This window comes from Trachemys scripta, chromosome 18 (genome assembly GCF_013100865.1).
Source record: "Trachemys scripta elegans isolate TJP31775 chromosome 18, CAS_Tse_1.0, whole genome shotgun sequence".
NCBI lineage: Eukaryota > Metazoa > Chordata > Testudines > Emydidae > Trachemys > Trachemys scripta.
This window is the reverse complement of record NC_048315.1, coordinates 24144424-24168707: the sequence shown is the minus strand read 5'-3', so window position 1 is coordinate 24168707 and position 24284 is coordinate 24144424. Positions and strand designations below refer to the sequence as shown.

The window sequence follows — 24284 nt, the reverse complement described above, 5'->3', positions numbered from 1 at the left end:
GGATCATTTAGAACTAGAGGGAGATCAAACAAAAGTGATGAGAATGAGCAAGGGCCTCAAAAACCATTGTAAAAAGAGAGAGTGAAAAGATTGGGATTGTTACCTTAAAAAGGAGACAAATAAGAGGAAACATGATGAACTATATAAAATAATGAATAACCTCGAGAAGGTAGATTGGAAGCTTCTGTACCCACAGTCTTACAGCACAAGAACAAGGTCATATTCAGTGCAATTCAAAACTGACAAAAGCTGGCTGCCCATTGGGTACTAGGCTGGCTGAAATCCCGCGAGATAAATGCTGGCTCTACCCAATGAATCAAGCACCCAGCCAGGCACTGACAGTTGGTTCTTGGAGTAGAAATAGTGTATTTCCAGTAGTGGAAACATTTACACAAAATTGTTATTTTGTACCTTGTGCTCAGCATCGGCTCTTGTGTTGCTGATAGTGTGAGCTCCCGGATCCAGGGATGCATGGTCAAGTCCATATTTGGGATCAGGAGCCTCTTCACGGATATGAATGACCGGACTTGCCGTCTCCTGTTGTTTCACAGACACTCGCTCTCTGATGTTTTCTCTCTCTGCAGGCGAGGGAATTGTGGGTTATTTACACTGTATTCCCTGTGGTGAAGCATCCCAGGTCCTGTTGTCCTCCCCCTTCACAGCTGACAAATCACAGAAGCTTCTCTGACTAGATTTCATCACCTGCAAGCAGTTACAAACCGCCCCACCCCACAGCACCACCAACCCTGAGAGCAACTTTTACCTTAACTTCTTCATGTCTCCTGCAGCACTACTTTATTGGCAACAGTAAGTGAGTGAAATCTGCTGAAGACTTACTTTAAAGGACCTTCCAAAATTAATATTTTTGGGTAATGACACCTTAATGGTGATCATTCCTGCTGGGCAGTTGGCGTTCGGCTAGCAGGGAGCTTCCCTGATACCAGCCACGCTTTTGGGTGACGGCGAAAGCAAGCATCCCAGAGAATGGGATGGCTGGAGTTACTTTGTTTTGAGTTACTTGGCTTTGAGCGTGAAAGGAGGGCGTTGCTGTTAATTAAGGTTTCCGAAGCCGAAAGTCTATGGCTTACCATGGCTGCCCGCTAGCCGAATTCCGTTGCCCAGCCCTGCGTGTGTGATCTGTACACCAAAGCCCCAGGCACTCAATATAAAGATGCAAAATGCGACCTTGTACTGCAAGTATATTTGGCAGGTACTGTGAATGGTGCTGTTCACTGTGAAAGGGTATATGCATTGTTCTGTAAAATGTATCTATTTAAAAAATTCACTCCCTTTTTCATCCCACAGCTGCAACTGTCCCTTGGCTTCCCTTGGCATCTCCCTCCCAAAGGCTGTCGCAGATAAGGCGGAGAAAGAAACGCACACGCGACAAGATGTTCTCTGAGCTAATGCACTGCTCCCGCGGTGAAGTAGCTCAGCAGAATGTGTGGAGGGACAGAGTTTCCCAGTACAAGGAAGCAGCCAGTGAACGGGAGGAGAGGAGGGACGCTCGTGAGGACAGGAGGGACGCTCGTGCTGAGAGGTGGCGTCAGGAAGACCAGAGGGTAACAGAGGTGATGCTTGGGCTACTGCGGGAGCAAACCGACACGCTCCGGCGTCTGGTGGATGTTCTGCAGGAACGCAGGCAGGATGATAGACCACCGATGCAGCACATCTGTAACTGCCCTCACCCCTCCCCAAGTCCCATAGCCTCCTCACCCAGAGTCCCCAAAACTCGGGGGGGAAGGCAATGTGTGAACAACCACTCCACCCCTGCAGATTGCTCAAGCAGCAGAAGGCTGTCATTCAACAAGTTTTGAAACGACCTTTCCTTCCGTCCTTCCTCCACCCCTCCGCCCACACCCCACCCTGGCCACCATCCAAGTTCTCTCCCTGTCTTCCCAAATCTTGAATAAAAAATGGTTGTTTGTTAAACCATGGAGCCTTTATTTCCTTTCAAAGCAAGGTGCGCTGGAATGGGGGAAGGGGGGTTGGACGGGGGTTGGTGATTAGAGAGGATAAGCAATATAAACAGACTAAACAAATGGGGGCAGGTTCTCATCAAGTAGAAACAAACGTAAGAGTCACTAGTTACCCTGGTCAGTCTGGAAGCTGGTTTTCAAAGCTTCCCTGATGCGCACTGCGTCCTGCTGTGCTCTTCTAATCGCCCTGGTGTCTGGCTGCGCGTAAGCTGATGTCAGGCGATTTGCTTCAACCTCCCACCCCGCCATAAACGTCTCCCCCTTACTCTCACAGAGATTGTGGAGCACACAGCAAGCAGCAATAACAATGGGTATATTGGTTTCGCTGAGATCTGAGTGAGTCAGTAAGCTTCTCCAGCGCCCTTTCAAACGTCCGAATGCACACTCCACCACCATTCTGCACTTGCGCAGCCTGTAGTTGAACAGCTCCTTACTACTGTCCAGGGTGCCCGTATATGGCTTCATGAGCCAGGGCATTAAGGGGTAGGCTGGGTCCCCAAGAATCACTATAGGCATCTCCACATCCCCAACTGTTATTTTCTGGTCAGGGAAGTAAATACCTGCAGCCATCTAAACAGACCAGAGTTCCTGAAGACGCGTGCGTCATGAACCTTTCCCGGCCATCTGATGTTGATGTTGGTGAAACTTCCCTTGTGATCCACCAGTGCTTGCAGCACCATTGAAAAGTAACCCTTTCGGTTAATGTACTGGCTGGCCTGGTGGTCCGGTCCCAAGATAGGGATGTGAGTTCCGTCTATGGCCCCACCACAGTTAGGGAATCCCATCGCAGCGAAGCCATCTACTATCACCTGCACATTTCCCAGGGTCACTACCTTTGACAGCAGCAGCTCAACGATTGCATTGGCTACTTGCATCACAGCAACCCCCATGGTAGATTTGCCCACTCCAAATTGATTCGCGACTGACCGGTAGCTGTCTGGCGTTGCAAGCTTCCACAGGGCTATGGCCACTCGCTTCTGGACTGTCAGGGCTGCTCTCATCCTGGTGTCCTGGCACTTCAGGGCAGGGGACAGCAACTCACAAAGTTCCAGGAAAGTGCCCTTACGCATGCGAAAGTTTCGCAGCCACTGGGATTCATCCCAGACCTGCAGCACTATGCGGTCCCACCAATCTGTGCTCGTTTCCCAGGCCCAGAATCAGCGTTCCACGGTATGAGCCTGCCCCATTGCCATCAGGATGTCTAATTTGCGGGGTCCCGTTCTCTGAGAGAGGTCTGTGTCCATGTCCTCGTCACTCTCCTCACCGCGTTGACTACTCTCCTGATTTCTCAAGTTCCGGTTCTGGATAACGCGCACGATAATGCGCGAGGTGTTGACAACACCCATAACTGCTGCGATAATCTCCCCGGGCTCCATGCTCACAGCGCTTTCAATCCAGGGAAAAAGGCGTGAAACCACTGTCTGCCGTTGCTTTCCCGGAGGGAGGGGGGGGGTGACTGTTGAATGACGACATGTACCCATAACCACCCACTACAAATTTCTTGGCCCATCAGGCATCGGGAGTTCAACCCATAATTCCAATGGGCAGTGGGGACTGCGGGAACTGTGGGATAGCTATCCACAATGCACCGCTTGGAATGTCGATGCTTGCCCTGATACTGTGGACTCACACCGCCGATTTAATGTACTTAGTGTGGACACACACGTTCGACTTCATAATATTGGTTCACAAAAATCGATTTTGGTAAAATCGGACTACAGTCCGAGTGTAGACATACCCTTAGATTCCACTAGCTTCCAAAAAGAGACTATCTAACGATCTGCTCTAATGTCTCCCAGCACCAGTCTCTGAGCCGCTCGCAATGATTAATGTGTTTATCCTCCCACATCTCAATGAAGCAGGGCCATGCTATTCTCCTCATTGTACAGATGGGGAACTGGGACTCAGAGAGACTTAGGCTTTGTCTACACTGGCATTTCCGTCACTAAAACTTTTGTCGTTCAGGGGTGTAAAAAAAACACACACACCAAATGACAAAAGCTGGTGCTTCGTCAATGGGAACCACGCTCCCAGCAACAAAGTTACTGCCTCTCGATGGAGGTGATTCTATTTTGTCACTGCAGTGAAGACAAAGCCTTAGGACCAGATTTTTAGATTTAAGAAATGTGCAGATGGGCACCTAGTGGAATTTGCAAAAATTTCAAAGCAGGTTAAGTTCCTAAGTCCCATTAACCTGAGAGTTGAGCATCTAAACCACTTAGGCTGTTTTCAAAATTCCACTCAGGCCGCAATGCACAAAGCTACTTAGACACCAAACCCCCATATTTAGGTGTGTACGTCTCATTTTTAGATCCACTGTGATGCACAAAACTCTTGCTCACCCTGCTGAGGAACAGGGCTCTGCTACCTCCTGGCAGAGTGCCCTAGCCCCTGGGCCATAGAGCGCTCTTTCGCACTCTTTCTCTGGCCCAATTAACATTTACTTATTCAATTATTTAATTGAACCGGAACAACTTCAATAGGAGGCTTGAGGGAAGCTCACCTCAGAATATCCTCTAGCTCAGTGGTTAGGGCCCTCAGCTGAGAGAGGGCAGATTCCTATCCAAATCCCTTCTCCTCAGCAAGTGTCTCCGCCTTGATCACAGAACCTGGGTCACTGCAGAGACAGAGCTGGGCACTGCCTGGGGAAGGCGAACAGCTTCCCCGGTGTCCTGGGAAGCCAATTCTGAGTGGCTGAGGACGTTAATGGAGGGGCGCGTCTAGCCCTGTCGCCTTTCAATGGGGCAGGAGGGTGTGAGGGATGTGGGGATATTTGGTGATATCTGTATGAACTCTGTATATGACTCTGTACATGTTCGCTTTGTATCTCTGCCCAGTGGGGTGGGGAAAGGGCCGATTCCCTCCCAGGGGTGAGGGAGCTCAGGGACAGGTGTCCATGTCACATGATTTCTGAGCTGGCACCACACGGCTTAGGGGGAACGGGCTGGAACCAGACACACCCCGCACGGACTATGGACGAGCTAGGGACCAGGCCACTAATGCTCAGCTAAGGGTGTGTCTGTGCTATCGCAGCGACAGCGGCACAGATACAGCACTGCAGCTGGGCCACCGCAGCCCAGACACTTTCCCCAGAGCCCCTGGTCAGAGACGTTACCCAGAGAGGGGCCATTCTGAGCACACAGAGCCCTGCGGGGAGGGCGAGGGGAAGAGAGTGAGACCCGGGGGGACGTGGTCAGAGGCTTTTAACCCTTTTTTGGCCAATTTATCTCCTCTGGAAAAATACCCAGGAAATTCAGCTGTCCTGGGACGTGTTGTTGTGCCAGAACTGGAGACTCTGTGTAATCATCACACTATGGTGGAGAGGCAGGTCAGTCCTGCTTTTTGTGCATTTCTCAATGCACAGCTAAGTACAGAGTCACAACTAATGACCCCCGAGACATTAGCTGGGGTACAGGTCTCTCAGGAGATTGCTGCTGCCCTCCACTGGCTCCAGGACTCGATACACCCGCTCCCAGCATCCCTCTGCCAACAGAATTTCCATTTACCATTTGTAACACTAACAGCCACCGGTGGCGGATTAATGCACCGGCCCATGGGACCCATGCCCAGGGGCCCTAGCCAATTTGAGGGCCCATGCAGGAGTGCTGGAACCTGGGTAGAAGTGGGGGGGCACCGGGGTCAGAACTGTGGCCCTGTCCCCTGCTTTGCATCTTATCCCTGGGGCCTGGCCCCCGGCCAGGCTAGGAGCCAAAGCTGGGCCATGGTAAGAGCTGCCCAGGCTGCCGAGGGGAGCCCCAGACGCTCCACCTGCCCTGGGTGTGGGGCCGAGGCTCCCAAGAGCTTCCCCAGCCTGTGGTGCTCTGTCCAGGACAGGTAGAGGGTCTGGTGACCCCAGAGACACTACCTGGAGCACAGGTCTCTCAGGAGATTGCTGCTGCCCTCTTCTGGCTCCAGGACTGTTCACACCCACAGCCAGTTTTCAGGATCTCTCTGCGGACAGAATTTTCATTTACTATTTGTAACACTAACAGCCACCAGTGATGGATTATGAATGTGGCCCTCCCGGTTCTGGTGCCTCTGGGCCCTCAGGGTGTGTGGGGCCCAAATGTTCTTTGTGTCCAGGGCCCCAGTAAATCTTAATTCGCCTCTCATGAGCATGAGCTAGGTAAGTGGTGTACAAACACAGAACAAACAGACTATCCCTGTTTTCTTTTTCAGGCTCTATTAAGTTGCCTTTGTTGCATTATAGTTTGACCAGCATTGACTGTGATAATGAAGGAGAAGGCAGTGTTATAAGAGGGGGCCCTGAGGAGAGCTGGTTAAAACTTGGACTTTCCAATGTTTGGGGAATTTTGACATATTAACATTTGATACGGTCTCCCACAGTATTCTTGCCGCCAAGTTAAAGAAGTATGGGCTGGATGAATGGACTGTAAGGTGGATAGAAAGCTGGCTAGATCGTCGGGCTCCACGGGTAGTGATCAATGGCTCCATGTCTAGTTGGCAGCCGGTTTCAAGCGGAGTGCCCCAAGAATCGGTCCTGGGGCCGGTTTTGTTTAATATCTTTATTAATGATCTGGAGGATGGTGTGGACTGGACTCTCAGCAAGTTTGCAGATGACACTAAACTAGGAGGCGTGGTAGATACACTAGAGGGTAGGGATCAGATACAGAGGGACCTAGACAAATTAGAGGATTGGGCCAAAAAAAACCTGATGAGGTTCAACTAGGACAAGTGCAGAGTCCTGCACTTAGGACGGAAGAATCCCATGCACTGTTACAGACTAGGGACTGAATGGCTAGGTAGCAGTTCTGCAGAAAAGGACCTACGGATCACAGTGGACGAGAAGCTGGATATGAGTCAACAGTGTGCTCTTGTTGCCAAGAAGGCTAACGGCAGTTTGGGCTGTATAAGTAGGGGCATTGCCAGCAGATCGAGGAACGTGATCTTTCCCCTTTATTTGACATTGGTGAGGCCTCATCTGGAATACTGTGTCCAGTTTTGGGCCCCACACTACAAGAAGGATGTGGAAATATTGGAAAGAGTCCAGCAGAGGGCAACAAAAATGATTAGGCGGCTGGAGCACATTACTTATGAGGAGAGGCTGAGGGAACTAGGATTGTTTAGTCTCCAGAAGAGAAGAATGAGGGGGGATTTGATAGCTGCTTTCAACTACCTGAGAGGGGGGGTTGCAAAGAGGATGGAGCTCGGCTGTTCTCAGTGGTGGCAGATGACAGAACAAGGAGCAATGGTCTCAAGTTGCAGTGGGGAGGTTTAGGTTGGATATTAGGAAAAACTATTTCACTAGGAGGGTGAATAGGTTACCTAGGGAGGTGGTGGAATCTCCTTCCTTAGAGGTTTTTAAGGTCAGGCTTGACAAAGCCCTGGCTAGGATGATTTAGTTGGGGATTGGTCCTGCTTTGAGCAGGGGGTTGGACTAGATGACCTCCTGAGGTCCCTTCCAACCCTGGTATTCTATGATTCTATGTTTTTGATCCAATTCAGAATGAAAAAAAGTGTGTGTGTGTGTGTGTGTGTGTGTGTGTCTTGTGCATGTGTATATACACATATTTGGGATGGCTGGTGAAACAGTTTTAGAAAAATTCAGTTTTCAAATTTTTGTATTTTTTTTTTTTACATTATTTATGCGTTTCACTACTACTGACAAGTCATACTATTTAAAATATTCTCTTTTTCTTTTATAAAATCACGAAGGGCAGCTGCTACTTAGTACTAGTGGAAACTTTTTATCTTTTCTAGATCAAAATATCTCCCGGTTGTGCTATATTGAAACTGTTTAACATGTTAATGAAATAAAATGATCCTATCACAGCCCAGTTCTAGCCTGGTGCAGGCCCTTCTTCCACCTCGCTCCAGCCCTGTTACTAACCCTCTCCAGCCTGGCCTCCACCTCCTGTCTCCCCACCCACCCGCTGTCCCAGACTCTTAAGACTCTGACCACATGGCTTTGACATCTGGTGTGCACCTGGACTCCAGCTACGCTACTGATTCTGGCTGATCTACAGACTCTGATCTCAGTTCTGACCCTGGTCTGGCTCCAGAGCTCCACTCCAGGGCTACCCTTGTCCCAGACCCAACCCTACATCCAGCATCGACCTCCCCTTCAACCTGACGACTGTGAGGCAGCACTGGACAGAAGGAATGGGGCAGCTTCTGGGGTTAAACAAATCCACCAGTACAAGTGAATGGAATAACAGTGTAGAAAAGGGATGGCCTAGCCCAAATGAGCCGTCAGGACTCTCACCAAGAGTTCTACAGGATTCAAATACAGAAACTTCTTGATCTGATCCAGCTAGGCCTACCCTCTTCAGTCAAGAAGTGATCGGTTGTTTGATTCTCCTGAGAGAGAGTGAATTTCTTTAACCAAGAGTCCTTTATGGACAAGAACTTTGGGTTTGGACCTTTGAGTACAAAATCCCAATTATAAGCAGCCTTGGAAAAGACAGAGATCCTGCAGATCAGAGATACCAAGAAGAAATCACCACCACACAGACAGTCCCTGGTCAATGGAAGGAAGGGAGAGAGAATCCCAATCTATTTAAAGTGTAGAGAGGTGAGGAAATCAGTATTTATCGCTAGCAGATTCCATGAGGACTGTCTGTGCTTTGAAGGAAGTCAGAAGTTGGTCAGGGATAGAGCAAATACTGCTTTCCTAGAAAACTGAATCATTTGGCATTCAGATTTTTGTCCAGATATTTGCACAGGAAGGATTTGTACCTTGGGGCTATGCAAAATTGATAAACTTAAAAATGGCATCGATATTACAGAAATATCCTGATTTCAAACAGCATCTGGGAACATTAAGAGCAAGAGAGGAAAGAGACAGCACTGAAGCAGCCTTCAAAATTTAAAATCTTTCTCCTAAAAACAATAATTGGACGGGGTTATAGGAGTTAATGTGACAGATAGACACTAAGTAGCTTTGGTGCCGGATTTAGTTGTCTCTTCACCTACATACAGAGCGTGTCACTGTAAGAAGATCTTGTGTGCATTTTATGTTACGGCTGTTGCTTAAAAGAACTCACATTGAGTTCAGTGTCTTGCTCTGTACATACCTAATTTATGAAATTGTATTTCTTGTGTCATCACATCTGTGTGAGAGTTTCTCATTTGATGATTAGTTCACATCCTATTTGAATACTAAATTTACTCTCTAAATGTAAATGCTACTGAAAACTGACTAGTAATATCTATCCCCACTGGTCAGTTATCTGCTCTATTTGACACACTCTCAACCCCTCCCCTGAGGCTGGTCTGCATATGCATGTTTGTGTGAGTGTGTGCCTGAGAGAGACACCTCCGATCTCTCTCTCTCTGATATCAATACACGGTGTGTGTGAGAGGAAATCTGTCTTCTAACATCATGGCAGTGTTCATCTGTGTATGCGATACATGCTAGAATCTTTTTCTGCACTGACTTTGATTGAGTTGGGTGTCTCTAACTACAGAAGTTATTCTATGTGAATACCACATACGTTCAAACTATTCTTGTTTCCATTGCGGGGTGGTAACTTAAATTGTTACTGGTTTGCCTTTGATTATCTCAAACACTGGAAGCATTGAGCTTTGTATTTTCCCTTTTCTATATTCACTTTGCCAGAGTTTACATTTCAAGGTTGTATGGGCTTTGTCTTTGACAGACTTTACAGAGAGACTCTCTCTCCTATGCAGATTAACTGAGGCTAAATCTACACTTAAAACATTAAAGCATTGCTGCGGTTTAATGGGACAGTGTGGTCGTGCACGAGCACTGGGGAGAGAGCTCTCCCAGCGCTCTATGTAAACCACCTCCCAGCGGTTGGATCAGTACATGGGGGTGTGAGCGTTTCCATTCTCAGGTGACGTATAGGACAAAATACCAACACACTGTACACTAAGGATGGCACGTTCCAGGAGCTAAAACTGTCACCTCAGGGGAATTGATCCCTGGATTTGATTTTAAACTAGTACCAGATGCCTCCACTTGGAAATCCCTCAGGAAATACTCTAGGGGAACCTGAAGACTAATGTAAACTTTGGTAGGCGGGGTATTACTCAAACAAGCTGACACAGGTATTAGAAAAAAGGTGGAGAGTAACAAGAAATAGGAATTAGTGTAGTGTAATGCTGTTGGTCCTGCCTCTGAACCAGTGTCCCCTTTCCGACACCAATGTCACCCCTTTACTGGGCATCGAGAGATTCCAGGGCCTTGCAGGTTGGCTTCCCATTGGAGCAGAAATCAGTGACATAGAGTCTGGCTATTTTCTTATTGTAACTTGTTTATTTACATTAGAAACACCAGCCTTTTTACAGAAGGGTCACACAATACACACAGGAAAATTTCTCTTTCAGAAACATCAGCCTCTCACTATGCTATTCTGCAACAAAACTGATTATCAGAAAAAGGAAACCTTTTTGATGTTTGCAATATTTCCCCAACAAAGACACTGTATCACAAAACTGATAACAATACAGAATTTCTTCAAGGACTGAAAATTTGCTCACACACGAAGAAACAGAACATGACAGACTATGTATATCAGAACCACCTGGTGGTGACTTTCATCATAACAAAACAATAAATGAAATAAATAACCAGTGTTTTAAACAAACTCTGTCATGAAGCCAGACAGGGTCTTCACGCCCAGCCCCCATAAAACCTGCAGTGTGACAACAACAGGACTAAGGCAGATGTCAGGGTGGCTCAGATGTGCTGATGTTCAGTGTGTGGATGACAGTAAACAAACCTGGGTTGCATGTAGTATTTACATAGTATTATAGATCTTCTTTACAAACTCTAACCAATTAACCCACACAGCATCCTCTGGAAATGGGTTAAGGTTACATGCTGGAAACACAACCTTGTTTTATGAATGATCAATGAAGTGAGTGTTTCTGTCCAAACTATGCAGTGGATACAATGAAATATTTATTGGTGGCAGGAGGACAGCTTGATAGCAGATCCTTTAGACCACAGGTGGAAAAAAAGGGAAAATTTTCCCAGTAAAACTGGCAGTGAGGGAGACCAGAGCCATAATCTCAGCACCATAAAATGTCAGCTGTTTCTTTGTATAGTTCAGCTAAACTCCAATCTGCCTGGGTCACACACAGATCAAAGGACCTTAAAGAAGGTGAGAACCCAGATCCTCTCCATAGGTTTAATGTTCATCTCTCCCTTCTTCCTTGGAGTCCATGGCAACCCCAACAGTCCACTTACCCATTTCCCCTCCTCCACCTCCTATTGAAGTTTTCCCAAGGTGAAGCCCTCAGATGCTAGGACAGAAACAGAAACATCAAATCTCTCCAGATTCATAGATTCTAAGGCCAGAAGGGACCACTTGATCTTCTAGACTGATGTCCTGTACAACACACGCCAAAGAACTTCTCCAAAATAATTCCTAGAGCAGATCCCTAAGAAAAACATCCAATCTCAATTACAAAATGGTCATTGATGGAGACTCCATCATGACCCTTGGTAAGTTGTTGCAATGGTTAATTACTCTTACTGTTAAAAATATACTCATTTCCAGTCTGAATTTGTCTTGCTTCAACATCCAGCCATTGGATTGTGTTATACCTTTCTCTGCTAGACTGAAGAGTCCACTATTCACTCTATATGCATCCGAAGAAGTGGGCTGTAGCCCATGAAAGCTTATGCTCTAATAAATATGTTAGTCTCTAAGGTGCCACAAGTACTCCTGTTCTTTTTGAGGATACAGACTAACACAGCTGCTACCCTAAAACCACTATTAAATAGGTATTCCCCATCTAGGGATGTACAGACTGTAATCAAGTCACCCATTAACCTTCATCTTTTAAGCTAAGTAAATTGCGGTCTTTGAGTCTATCACTACAAGGCATGTTGTCCAGGCCTTTAACCATTCTTGTGGCTTTTCTCTGGAACCTCCCAATTTATCAACATCCTTCTTGAACTGTGGACATCAAAAGTGGATACAGTATTCCAACAGTGGTTGCAACTGTGCCAAACATAGAGGCAAAATAACCACTCTGCTCCTACTCAAAATTCCCATTTATGCATCCAAGGATCACATTAGTCCTTTCGGCCACAGCATCCTACTGGGTGCTCAGGTTTAGCTGATTATCCATCACCACGCTTAAATCTTTTCAGGAAACACTGCTTCCCAGGACAGAGTCCCTCATCCTGTAAGTGTGGCCTACATTTACATTTCAAGGCACATATCTAGGATTGTTGGGCAGACTCTTCCATTTGTCACCAAATACCACAATTTTCTGATTCACTGACAGGACAGGTGGAGGATGAGCTGTGGTTGGATCCAGAGTCATATTCACTGTGGAGAGAGGTTTTTTTACCGTCAGAGTTGGGGAAAGGTTTGGTCATTTCAGCAATAGGATCTGCCGAACTCCAAGAGCTGATCCATGGATCTCCCACACTCAGAATTCACCAGAATTTAAATGGGAAACACCAGCATGGGATCCAGTAAACAATGCTGGGTTATTGTCTAATTTATGAACTAGTGTGAATTCAAGAAGTGTTATTTCAATGAAAAATTTTACAAAAATGCTCTAAAGTAATAAATGTCCTGCCCCAGAGGACTAACTCTATCCCTGGCCCTGCTAAGGCATAGTAATTGTCAAAACCATCTCTGTCTTCATGTGGGATCAGAGGATAATGGCCTGCAGGCTTGTAGGCCATTCTCCTCTGATCCCACTGAGGATTACCAAAAGAAACTACACCATCTTCTCCAGAAACTCACTGGAAAAGCACAGGAACAGATCTGTACAGACACATGCCTAGAACCCCGACCAGGGATATTCTATTTGCTACCCAAGATCCATAAACCTGGAAATCCTGGACGCCCCATCATCTCAGGCATTAGCACCCTAACAGCAGAATTTTCAGGCTATGTGGACTCTCTCTCAGGCCCTATGCTACCAGCACTCCCAGCCATCTTCGAGACACCACTGACTTCTTGAGGAAACTACAATCCATCAGGGGGTAGCCGTGTTAGTCTGTATCTACAAAAACAACAAGGAGTCTGGTGGCACCTTAAAGACTAACAGATTTATTTGGGCATAAGCTTTCGTGAGTAAAAACCTCACTTCTTCGGTTTTTACTCACGAAAGCTTATGCCCAAATAAATCTGTTAGTCTTTAAGGTGCCACCAGACTCCTTGTTGTTTTTGTAGATACAGACTAACACGGCTACCCCCTGATGGATTGTAGTTTCCTCAAGAAGTCAGTGGTGTCTCGAAGATGGCTGGGAGTGCTGGTAGCATAGGGCCTGAGAGAGAGTCCACATAGCCTGAAAATTCTGCTGTTAGGGTGCTAATGCCTGAGATGATGGGGCGTCCAGGATTTCCAGGTTTATGGATCTTGGGTAGCAAATAGAATATCCCTGGTCGGGGTTCTNCACTATGGATGTAGAAGCCCTCTACACCAACATTCCACACAAAGATGGACTACAAGCTGTCAGGAATAGTATCCCCGATAATGCCACGGCTAACCTGGTGGCTGAACTTTGTGACTTTGTCCTCACCTACAACTATTTCACATTTGGGGACAATATATACCTTCAAGTCAGCGGCACTGCTATGGGTACCCGCATGGCTCCACAGTATGCCAACATTTTTATGGCTGACTTAGAACAACGCTTCCTTAGCTCTCGTCCCCTAAAACCCCTACTCTACTTGCGCTACATTGATAACATCATCATCTGGACCTACGGAAAAGAAACCATTGACGAATTCCAACCCCCAACTAAAACCTCTCCAGCGCATCATCAAAGATCTACAACCTATTCTGAAAGATGATCCCTCACTCTCACAGATCTTGGGAGACAGACCAGTCCTCGCTTACAGACAGCCTTCCAACCTGAAGCAAATACTCACCATACAACAAAAACACTAACCCAGGAATCTATCCTTGCAACAAAGCCCAATGCCAACTCTGTCCACATATCTATTCAAGTGACACCATCATAGGACCTAACCACATCAGCCACACCATCAGGGGCTCATTCACCTGCACATCTACCAACGTGATATATGCCATCATGTGCCAGCAATGCCCCTCTGCCATGTACATTGGCCAAACCAGACAGTCTCTATGCAAAAGAATAAATGGACACAAATCTGACATCAGGAATCATCATATTCAAAAGCCAGTAGAACACTTCAACCTCTCTAACCACTCAGTGACAGACTTAAAGGTGGCAATTTTGCAACAGAAAAGCTTCAAAAACAGACTCCAACGAGAAGCTGCCGAACTTGAATTAATATGCACACTAGATACCATTAACTCAGGTTTGAACAGAGACTGGGAATGGCTCGGTCATTATGCTAATTGAATCTATTTCCCCTAGTTTAGTACCCTAGTTAAGTACCCTCACACCTTCGTGTCAACTGTCCGTAATGGGCCATCTTGATTATCACTTCAAAAGTATTTTTTTCCTTGCTGATAATAGTTCCTCTCAATTAATTAGCCTCTTACAGTTGGTACGGTTACTTCCACCTTTTCATGTTTCTCTGAACGTCCTCTTACTGTATGTTCCATTCTATGCATCCAAAGTGGATTGTAGTCCACCAAAGCATATGCTGACAGAAATCTGAATAGAATAGAACAGCTGATTAGAATTGGGTCTCTGTTAATGAAAATCTTGAGCTGTCCAGCTGGCCAGGCCACTAGCAATGCTGCTAGGTGGCCCAGGATGACTGGACAGCTCTGTCTCTATAAGGCAGGTTTAGTGCGAGCAGCATGGTGGGATTTCCAGGTGTTTCTCCTCTCATGGACTCCAGAGGAAATCAGCTCATTATGGAAGAAATTTCTTGTGCTTGGTTTTTTTCTGACCACCAGCATCATAAAGTCCCCCTGGGGCCTGAAAGGGAAACTGCACTCTTCCCTTTGTATGCATAATCCCCAGGAACGAAAATTGCAACGTCATGAACTCTTTTGGGTCACACTCTGTACCTGGGTTACATTTAAAAGGTTAATACACAATAAGTGATTAATTGATTGCTATATAGACCAAGAGAAAAAGAGGGGAAAGGATAGGTCAGTGATTGGGGGACCTACATTCAATTCCCTGTCCCACCACTGACTCCCTGTGTGAGCTGGGAAAGTAATTTAGTCTACATGGACCCCAGTTTCCCCCTCTGTAAAAGGGGATAAGAGCACTTCCCTGCCTCACAGGGGAGTTGTGAGCATAAATATATTAAAGACTGGGAAGAGGTCAGATAAGTACCTAAGAGAGGCTTCTTGTAACCATGGCTTATAACTAGAGTCTGTCAAAAATTGTCCAATAGAAAAAAATTCTGTCAGAAAATGACATTGCACCAAAATTTAAACATTTCACAGGAACATGTCAATTCTGATTCAATTTAATTTGGGGGGGAAATTCAACAAGACCAAATTGTTCTGTTTTGACCTTTTTGGAAAAAGAATGCTTTGTTGTTATTTTTCATTTTATATTATGTGTAATATATGTTTTTAAAAGACAAAATATTTCATTTTTACTGAAGCAGAATGTTCTGAATGAAACAAAATGACATTTTTCAAAATTCCATTTAGGAGGAAATTTCCAAGTTTATTTTATTTTCGTCTATGGAATGTGCCACAAAATGGAAAATCAAGTCCCCCCACAGCTCTATTTGCAACACAGATAGGACAAAATGTCGCTTATAGCCATGGATTAAACCATCTATAATACTGCCCGCCCACTGATGTGCTTATAACATCTATTCATCATTTACTAACCATCTATAAGCCATAGATCAATGGAACATGAATAGAAGATGTGCCCCTTATGTTGATTAGGCTTCGGCACCACCACCTGTCCCAGTGACATCTCTGCTGGGCTAACAGGAGTAAAAGCAGTACACGCTGGTCATGGCTGTAGCTGTTTTCTATGCTTTTTTAAGACTAAGTTTGACAACATGAGTCTATACGTGTAGTTTCCAGCTCTGCCCATTTTGGCCTGAGTGGAGGCACAGCCCAAATGCTGATCTGAGACCTGACAGGGGATAATCCAGCTCCTGACTGCGGGGCTATTGGATAACCAATGTTTCCTGGGACAAGCAGCATCCCATAATCCTGCCTGAGGGAACAGGTGCCTGTTGGAGAGGAAAGGGACTTTCTAAAACACAAGGGGGTCCTCTCTGCTGCCCCCAAGGCTTGGGGCTTTCTTAAAGATTTGTTTCAGAGTGATCAGCTACATCCACCTCATCTTCGGTGCATATCATCCCTTGTCTTGTTTCCCCCTTTACTTTCTCTGCTGAGCCTCTCTTGTTCCCAGGGCATTTCTCTAAGACACCCTGATCTGTAGCTGCAGGCAGTTCCGTTGGGTCAGTCAAGGTTGGGCCATAAAGAGCGAGGGAGCTTGAACTCTGGCCTCAGAGGGTGAGTCTGGAGTAAGGTGACTCTTAGGGAACTAGCGAAAGGCAAAGGGAATAGTTCTACCCTGCCCCAAATGGATCTCAGCGTGGGCACTGGGAGAGGTGGGTAACTGGAGGATACCAGGCAAAATTACAGATACAATATTATCAGGTGCTAATGAACCCAGGTAATAACTAAACTGGATGCACTGATGAAGAGGTAGGAAACATTTTCCCTTCCCTGTGTTTTTTGTGGAGCCAGCCCCCTGGCCTGTCCCCATGGTATCTCTAGCAGAGAAGCACTCACTTTTTTTAGTCCGGAGTCAGCTGCTCGATTCAGAGACACGTGACCTTCGAATCTGAACAAAAGAGTTACTCTCATCAGTCCTGCACTTTCAACATTGATACAACAAACGCCATGCAGAAGAGAAAGCTGACAGAATACAGATTCAATGTTCGATGTGGGAGAGGGCGGGACAGGGGGGTCTCCTCAAATAGCAGAGACTTTCCAAATGACTTTTCCTTCTCATTCTCTCCCATGAATTATCCACCCCTCCGGGGAATTTAAATGACTTCAGTAAGAAGTTAAACACCACCAGGGCTATGGGGACAGAGGGACAGTGCCTGGGTCTTACAAGGACATATTTTACAAATATGTTACAAATATGTTTTTGAACACTTCATAGCACAGTCAATGGCAACTCACAAACTAACCTTTGCTTAAGATCCTCTACATGCACCTAGAAAGGAAAAAGAGACAGCAAACGTCGGATAACTTGTTGCTCAGGCTCTGTTTTCTAAGTGGAGCCCAGTTAACCTGATATCAGTTAGTAAAACTGGTGCCCGTTACTGTGGACATTCTTCATGTGGTTTAAACTTCCTTGATAGAGATAAACCGTGAATTGATGTCCGTGTAACCTCCTTTGAAGCTTGCTAGCTCCTGCAACGCTGAACTGGGCCTCTAGGGATCCTACTCTCTGGACCACAGCGGCAATGGCTCTAGCCCACCTCCGGACCCCATATCCCAGCCTGTGTAAGGTCCCAGCCAGGGACAGAATAGACAGGAAACTCCTACAAATGCCAATGGGGAGTTTTGGAGGGAGTAATTCATTCGGACAATTTGCTGGGCCAGTGAGATGCCAGGAAGCTCCATCCCCCATTGGCAGGGGACAGCTGCCTCAGAGGCAAAGGCATTGTTTTGGTTTCACTTTGAGGCTGTTTGAGTTTGGAGCTGGGACAGGAGCAGCACAGCCTGGGGAGTCGCTAATCAGCTGCTCCACACACAGAGGGGGATTTTGAACTATCATGGGATTTATTGTGTGATCTGGGAGCACCAGTCGTGCAGAGACCAGTGATCGGAGTGGCAGAGCCAGCCGACACCAGGGAGCCAGGAAGGGACCCTTCCCCACACAGGGATGAAGACACCATAAGAGAGACCCTTTCTGTTTGTGTAACCTGGCTGACTTTCACAGCTCCACAACCTTTGTTGCAGGGTTTATCCTCAGTATCTCATCTGCCTAGGCTGGTGCCAGGGAGGGAGCTGGGGGTTGTGCACTGGGGAATGGAGAGAGGTGGGAATTTGTTTATATTGTTGATGTTTTAGTATTTTAGTTACATTAAAACTTTCCTTCCCTAGAGCCTTTAGTTCCTGTTCCCAGGAAACCAGTTTTACAAGGGACAGGAGGGGAATTACAAGAAAGCTGAAACTTGTCCCAGACAGAGCGGTAATGAGGCCTGGGGCTTTTGGCTGGTTTAGACAACAATGGGGTTAGATCTAACCTGTGCACATTGTAACAGAGAAAACATGAACATCAGTGTACTCCCTATGTGTATAAGCAAGTGCACAACAGGGGACCTGATCCAATATCCAGCCTTCCTTCTTACTGACCCCAGGGCATTGGGCCAAGCCACCTGACTTTAGGCCACTGGGCATCCGCACAGCAGTTTGAATATTTATACTATATAACTAGTCCCTACCTGGACTCCCTCGTCTTCCTCCACCATTGGATTTGCAGTAGGAGGTGTCATGTTGATAGCATGTTTGGGAGTTTGCATCTCTTCACCAACATGACTTGAAGCCCTGTTCTGCTTCTCAGACGCGTTCTTGCCAGCATTTTCTCTCTCTAGGGCTAAAATGATTTCTGGTGTTATTTACTCCATCCTCCTCTCCTCTGAGGAATCTTCTCTCTTCTGCCAGCCCCTTTCCGAGCTGCCAGATGGGACCAGCCTCTCTCAATCATGCCATTAACAGTCACTGCTGCCAAACTCACCTCTCCACCGAATTACTTAGCCCACGAGTCACATTTACCATGACATTGTTATGACTTCCCTAGGCCTAGTTTGACTGCCACTAAGAGCCAGTGATTTATGGATTCCAAAGTCAGAAGGGACCATTGTGATTATCTTGTCTGACCTCCTGTGATGCACAGGCCAGAGACCTCCCCCAGAATAATTCCTTTTGAATTAGAGAAGATTTTTGGAGGGGGGTTACATCAAATCTTGTTTTTAGCACCGTGAGAATCCACCTTGATTGTGTTAATTTGTTCCAGTGATTAGCGACCTCCCCGTTAAAAATGTACACCTTCTTTCCAATTTGAATAGATCTCACATCAGCCTCTAGGATCTTGTTGTAGCTTTATCTACAAGACTGAACTTGCCCAGGGTAAAGCAATGCCCTTCCCATAATTATCCTCTTAGCATCACCACAAGGCTCCACATTCCCCCTAACTACCCCACAGTCCGACCTTGGACACAGGTGACACACAGGCTGCTGGCTGGAGGAAAGAGCATTTGCAATGTTCTATCAGTTTGTTGTCTCTCCTGCCCAGCCCAGACACTGGCAATAATTTAGGGCCTGAGAGGCGGCCCTTCCCAGAGAGAGAAGCTACATTTGTTTGTGCCATTTCTCACACTCCCTTTCAGTTTTACATTTTCACTCTGGACATTCTTTGGTAAGGAAAGGTGGCTTTTACTGAACTCTCCTGCTATTGGCAGTGGAGATATCTAAGCTGAGGCCAGCATTTCACATCCACTTCTAGGGGAGAAAGAGCCCCTGAACTCTGACCAAAGAGCAGAAGTCTGGAACAGGAGTCTGGAGTGAAAAGGCTCTTTTTAGCACCCAGTGAATGGGAGGGGAAAGCCCACCCCCCAAATGGAGAACATTGTGGGCATTGGCAGAGGTCAGTGACTGAACGGATAACAGGTGTAGTTACACAGATACATTGTTTTCGTCCTCTTGCAAATCCAGATTACAAGTGAAGTATTCCCGGAGGCACAGGCAGAGGCAAGATTCCCTTCACTCACTTCTGTTTTCCTTGGAGCCGACCCGCACAGTCCGTGTCTGGCCAGCAGGTGATACGTGCTTCCCGCTTCTCAGTCCAAAGCCAAGTGATTCTTTTGGAGACGTGGAAACTTCAAATCTAAACATAACATTTACTCCCATCACTCCTGCACTGCCACATCATGAAACCACGTCCCCAGGGAGAAAGAGCCTTTAGCGTGTAGATCAGATGTTTAACTGGGAAGGGGGTTTAGGACCTCTCCAAATGGCAAAGGGAATTCCTAAAATGATTTTCATTTTCATTCCCTAGCATGAATGATCCACCCTCCTGAGGAATTAAATCACTTTAGTAAGAAGTGAAACACACACACACACACACACACACACACACAGCTATGGGGATGGAGAGATGGCCTGTGACTGGCCCCTAGCCTTATTTTCAAATTGCCAATATGTTGCAGGGAGCACTTCATAGTGCTGTGAAAAGCAACTCACAAACTCACCTTTGCCTAAGGCCTGCTACACCCACCTAAAAGGGAAAAACAAAGACAGCAAACTTCAGATAACTTGCTGCTAAGCCTTTCTTTAGGGCTGGTCTACACTGGGGGGGGATCGATGTAAGGTACGCAACTTCAGCTATGTGAATAACGTAGCTGAAGTCGATGTACCTCCCTCGACTTACCTCGCGGTGTGGACCCTGTAAAGTCGAAGTCTGGCGCTCCCCCATCGACTCCGCTTACTCCTCGCGCCGAGCTGGATTACCGGAGTCGACGGGGAGCACTTTCGGGTTTGATTTATCGTGTCTAGATGAGACGCGATAAATCGATCCCCAGAAGATCGATCGCTACCTGCCGAATCGGGCGGGTAGTGTAGAGTAGCCCCGAGCCCATTTAACTTAAAATCAATTAGCAAAACTGGTGCCCAACACTGTGGATGTTCCTCATTTGATTTAAAACCTCCTTTTCCATGATAAAAATTGAATGGACACCCATATAACCCCCTCTGGTGTTTGGTAGCTCCTGTAACACTGAACTGAGGCTCCCTGGGGTCCTACTCTGTGGACTACAGCAACACTGGCTCCAGGGCCTCTGACACCATTTCCCAGCCTGCTTAGGGTCCAGGACAGGGACAGAACAGACTGGAAACTCCTACAAAAGCCAATGGGAAGTTTTGGAGGGCATGATTTCTACAGACAGTTTTCTGAGCCAATGAGGTGTCAGGACTCAGTGGGAGGGGACAGGCTGCCTCAGAGGCGAAGGGATTGTTCTGTTTTTCACTTTGGGGCTGTTTAAGTTTAGAGCTGGGATGGGGAGAGGAGCAGACGGCCTGGGGAGTTTGTAATCAGGTCCCACTCCCCCATACACAGGGGGACTTTGAATTATGAGCCAGCTGACACCCCCACATAACTCCAGACCATGGAGCCAGGAGACGACCCGGTCTCACCCAGGGCAGGGGTGAAAAAAAGGGAATCCATTTCTTTTGATATAAGCCTGCCCACCTTGACATGCCTTCAGCACTCATGCGGGACTTGTCCCTCAGCATCCCATCTGCCAAGCAGGAGCAGGGGGTTGTGTGCAAGGGGCAATGGAGGAAAGCGGGGAATTTGTTATATTCTTGATGTTTAAGTTCATCTTAACCCCGTCCTTCTCTAGAGCCTTTGTTTGCAATTCCCAATAATGTCCTCTGTATCACATTGTTCTTTTTGAGTGCAGCATTTCATTCGATGCAGCTTGTATGAATGAATTTTGTTGTTCATGTGCTGGGTTATATCCTTGTAAACAGAATCATGGAATAAGTTATTTTCCAAAGGGGCAGCAGCTCTTGTGTCCCAGGCATGGAGAGGAGTCACCCTGGATGAAAGCACCAGGTGCTAGAATAGAACCTAGAAGCCAAGCCATGTGAGCAGGGGGGATATGTCCCTGTGATTAGCAAGCACAGGGAGGAGCCTTCAGCCAGCCCTCAGGAGAGAGGCTCGATGAACTTGTTTCCAATTGAATTCCAACCACTTCTATGTTTTGTGAAAGTGATAATAAATGTTCCTTTCCCATTTCCAAAGTAACAGCAACCCAGCTTCAGATGGACAGGAGAGGAATTATAAGAATGCTGAAACTTGTCCCAAACAGAGCAGTAATAAGGTTTGGGGTCTTTGGATGGTTTAGAAAACAATGGGGTTAGTCTAACCTGTGAACTTGTAAGAGAGAAAACATGAACATTAGTGTTTCCCCAAAGTGTATAACAAAGTGTACAGCAAGGGACCTGATCCAATGCTCAGCCTTTCTGCTCACTGACCCCGGAGCATTGGGCCAAGCCATCTGACTTTATGCCAGTGGGCATCCGCACAGCAGTTTGAATATTTATGCTATGTAATTGGTCCCTACCTGGATGCCCTCGTCTTCCTCCAACGTTGGACTAGTAGTGGGAGGTGTCATGTCCCAGGATGTTCTGTTGATACCATGTTTGGGAGCTTGCGTCTCTTCACCAACATGACTTGAAGCCCCGTTCTGCTTCTCAGACACATTCTCTCCAGCACTTTCTCTCTCTAGGGCTAAAATGATTTCTGGTGTTATTTACTCCATTCTCCTCTCCTCTGAGGAATCTTCTCTCTGCTGCCAGCCCCTTTCCGTGCTGCCAGATGGTACCAGCCTCTCTCAATACATGCATCAACAATCACTGCTGCCAAACTCACCTCTCCACAGAATTACTGAACCCAAGAATCACATTTACTTTGACAAGTTCGTGGCTTCCCTAGGCCTAGTTTGAGGGCTATTAAGATCCAGTGCTGTACAGTTATCAACCCCAGAAGGGATCATTGTGATCATCTCGTTTGACCTTCTGTATAACACAGGCCACATGTTTCCAGAATAAGTTCGTTTGAATTAGATACAATCTTATTGATTTTTTAAGATCATATCTTGTTTCTTAGACTGTGAGAATCCACCTTGACCCTTGTTAATTTGTTCAAATGGTTAATTACCCTGCCTTTTAAAAATATACACCTTATTTACAGTTTAAATATAGCTTGCTTCAGCTTCTAGGATATTATTTTGCCTTTCTCTGCTAGACTGAACATGTCCAGGCCCTGGTAAAGCAAGACCCTTCCCATAATAATTGTTTTACGGCACCATGAGGCTCCATATTCCCAGAAGTGACCCCTAATCATCCCAGAGTCCTGCCTTGGAAAGAAGTGACACACAGGCTGCCTGATGTAGAAAAGTGCAATTTTTATGTTGTGTCAGTCTGTTGTCCCTCCTGCCTAGCCCCAACACTGTCAATAATTTGGGCCTGATTGGAGGTCCTTCCCTCCAATAGTTTGTGCCATTTTCTCACGCTCCCTTTCATTTTGCCTTTTCACTCTGGACACTCTTTGATAAGGAAACGTGACTTTTACCGAACTCCCCTGCGAATCCCCACATTGGTAGTGGAGATATCCAAGCTGAGGCCAGCATTTCACATCCACTTCTAGGGGAGAAAGAGCCCCTGAACTCTGACCAAAGATCAGGAGTCTGGAGTGAAAAGGCTCTTTTTAGCACCCAGTGAATGGGAGGGGAAAGCCCAGCCCCCAAATGGAGAACATTGTGGGCACTGGCAGAGGTCGGTGACTGAACGGATAGCAGGTGTACTTACACAGATACACTGTTTTCATCCTCTAGCAAATCCAGATTATAAGTGAAGTTCTCTCGGAGTCACAGGCAGAGGCAGAATTCCCTTTACTCACCTTTGTTTTTCTTGGAGCCGACCCGCACAGTCTGTGTCTGGTCAGAAGAGGTTAAATGCATCCCGCTTCCTAGTCCAGGGTCAAGTGATTCTTTTGGAGATGTGGAAACTTCAAATCTAAACATAACATTTACTCCCATCACTCCTGCACTGCCGCATCATGAAACCAAGTCCTCAGGGAGAAAGAGCCTTTAGCATGTAGATCAGATGTTTAACTGGGAAGGGGGCTTAGGACCTCTCCAAATGGCAGAGGGAATTCCTCAAATGATTTTCATTTTCATTCCCTAGCATGAATGATCCACCCTCCTGAGGAATTAAATCACTTTAGTAAGAAGTGAAACACCCCCACGGCTATGGGGACAGAGGGTTCGTGCCTGTGACTGGCCTGGCTTTATTTTCAAGTTTCACATATGTTGTTTGGGACTTGACATAGTGGAATGAAAAGCAACTCACAAACTCACCTTTGCCTAAGGCCTGCTACACACACCTAAAAGGGAAAAACAAAGACAGTAAACTTCAGATAACTTGTTTTCTAAGTGGAGCCCATTTAACTTAAAATCAATTAGCAAAACTGGTGTCCAACACTGTGAACATCCTTCATTTGATTTAAATTTCTTTTTTCATGATAAAGCTTGAATTGACAACAACGTAACCCCCTGTGGAGTTTGGTAGCTCCTGTAACACCGAACTGAGCCGCCTTAGGATCTGACTCTCTGGACTACAGCAACACTGGCTCCAGGGCCTCTGGACATCATTTCCCAGCCTGCTTAAGGTCCAGGACAGATTGGAAACTAGTACAAAAACCATTGGGTGTTTTGGAAGGCTTGATTCCTACGGACAGTTTGCTGGACCAATAAGGTACCAGGACTGCTCCATCCCTAAGTGGAGGGGACAAGCTGCCTGGGAGGCAAAGGGATTGTTCTGTTTTCATTTTGGGGCTGTTTAAGTTTAGAGCTAGGATGGGGAGAGGAGCAACACAGACTGGGGACTTTGTAATCA

The 24284-nt window shown here is 46.5% G+C and overlaps 2 long non-coding RNA genes across 4 annotated transcripts; both read right to left on the bottom strand.

Annotated features, from left to right (window-relative positions):
- Positions 1-15525: 15525 nt before the first annotated feature.
- On the bottom strand, positions 15526-18321 carry LOC117867742. Its single transcript, XR_004643478.1, has 3 exons — positions 18269-18321; positions 17006-17031; positions 15526-16650 (listed from the first exon to the last, which is right to left on the bottom strand). It is a non-coding gene; the product is annotated as an uncharacterized LOC117867742 (long non-coding RNA).
- A 3-nt stretch (positions 18322-18324) lies between these two features.
- LOC117867743 lies at positions 18325-23793 on the bottom strand. Of its 3 annotated transcripts, none has more exons than XR_004643480.1 (3): positions 23747-23768; positions 19595-19710; positions 18325-18420 (listed from the first exon to the last, which is right to left on the bottom strand). It is a non-coding gene; the product is annotated as an uncharacterized LOC117867743 (long non-coding RNA). The 3 variants fall into 3 exon arrangements; XR_004643479.1 differs by lacking the exon at positions 23747-23768 and adding an exon at positions 20075-20340; XR_004643481.1 differs by lacking the exons at positions 18325-18420; positions 19595-19710 and adding exons at positions 20800-22116; positions 23287-23402 and having other exon boundaries at positions 23747-23793.
- Positions 23794-24284: the final 491 nt, after the last annotated feature.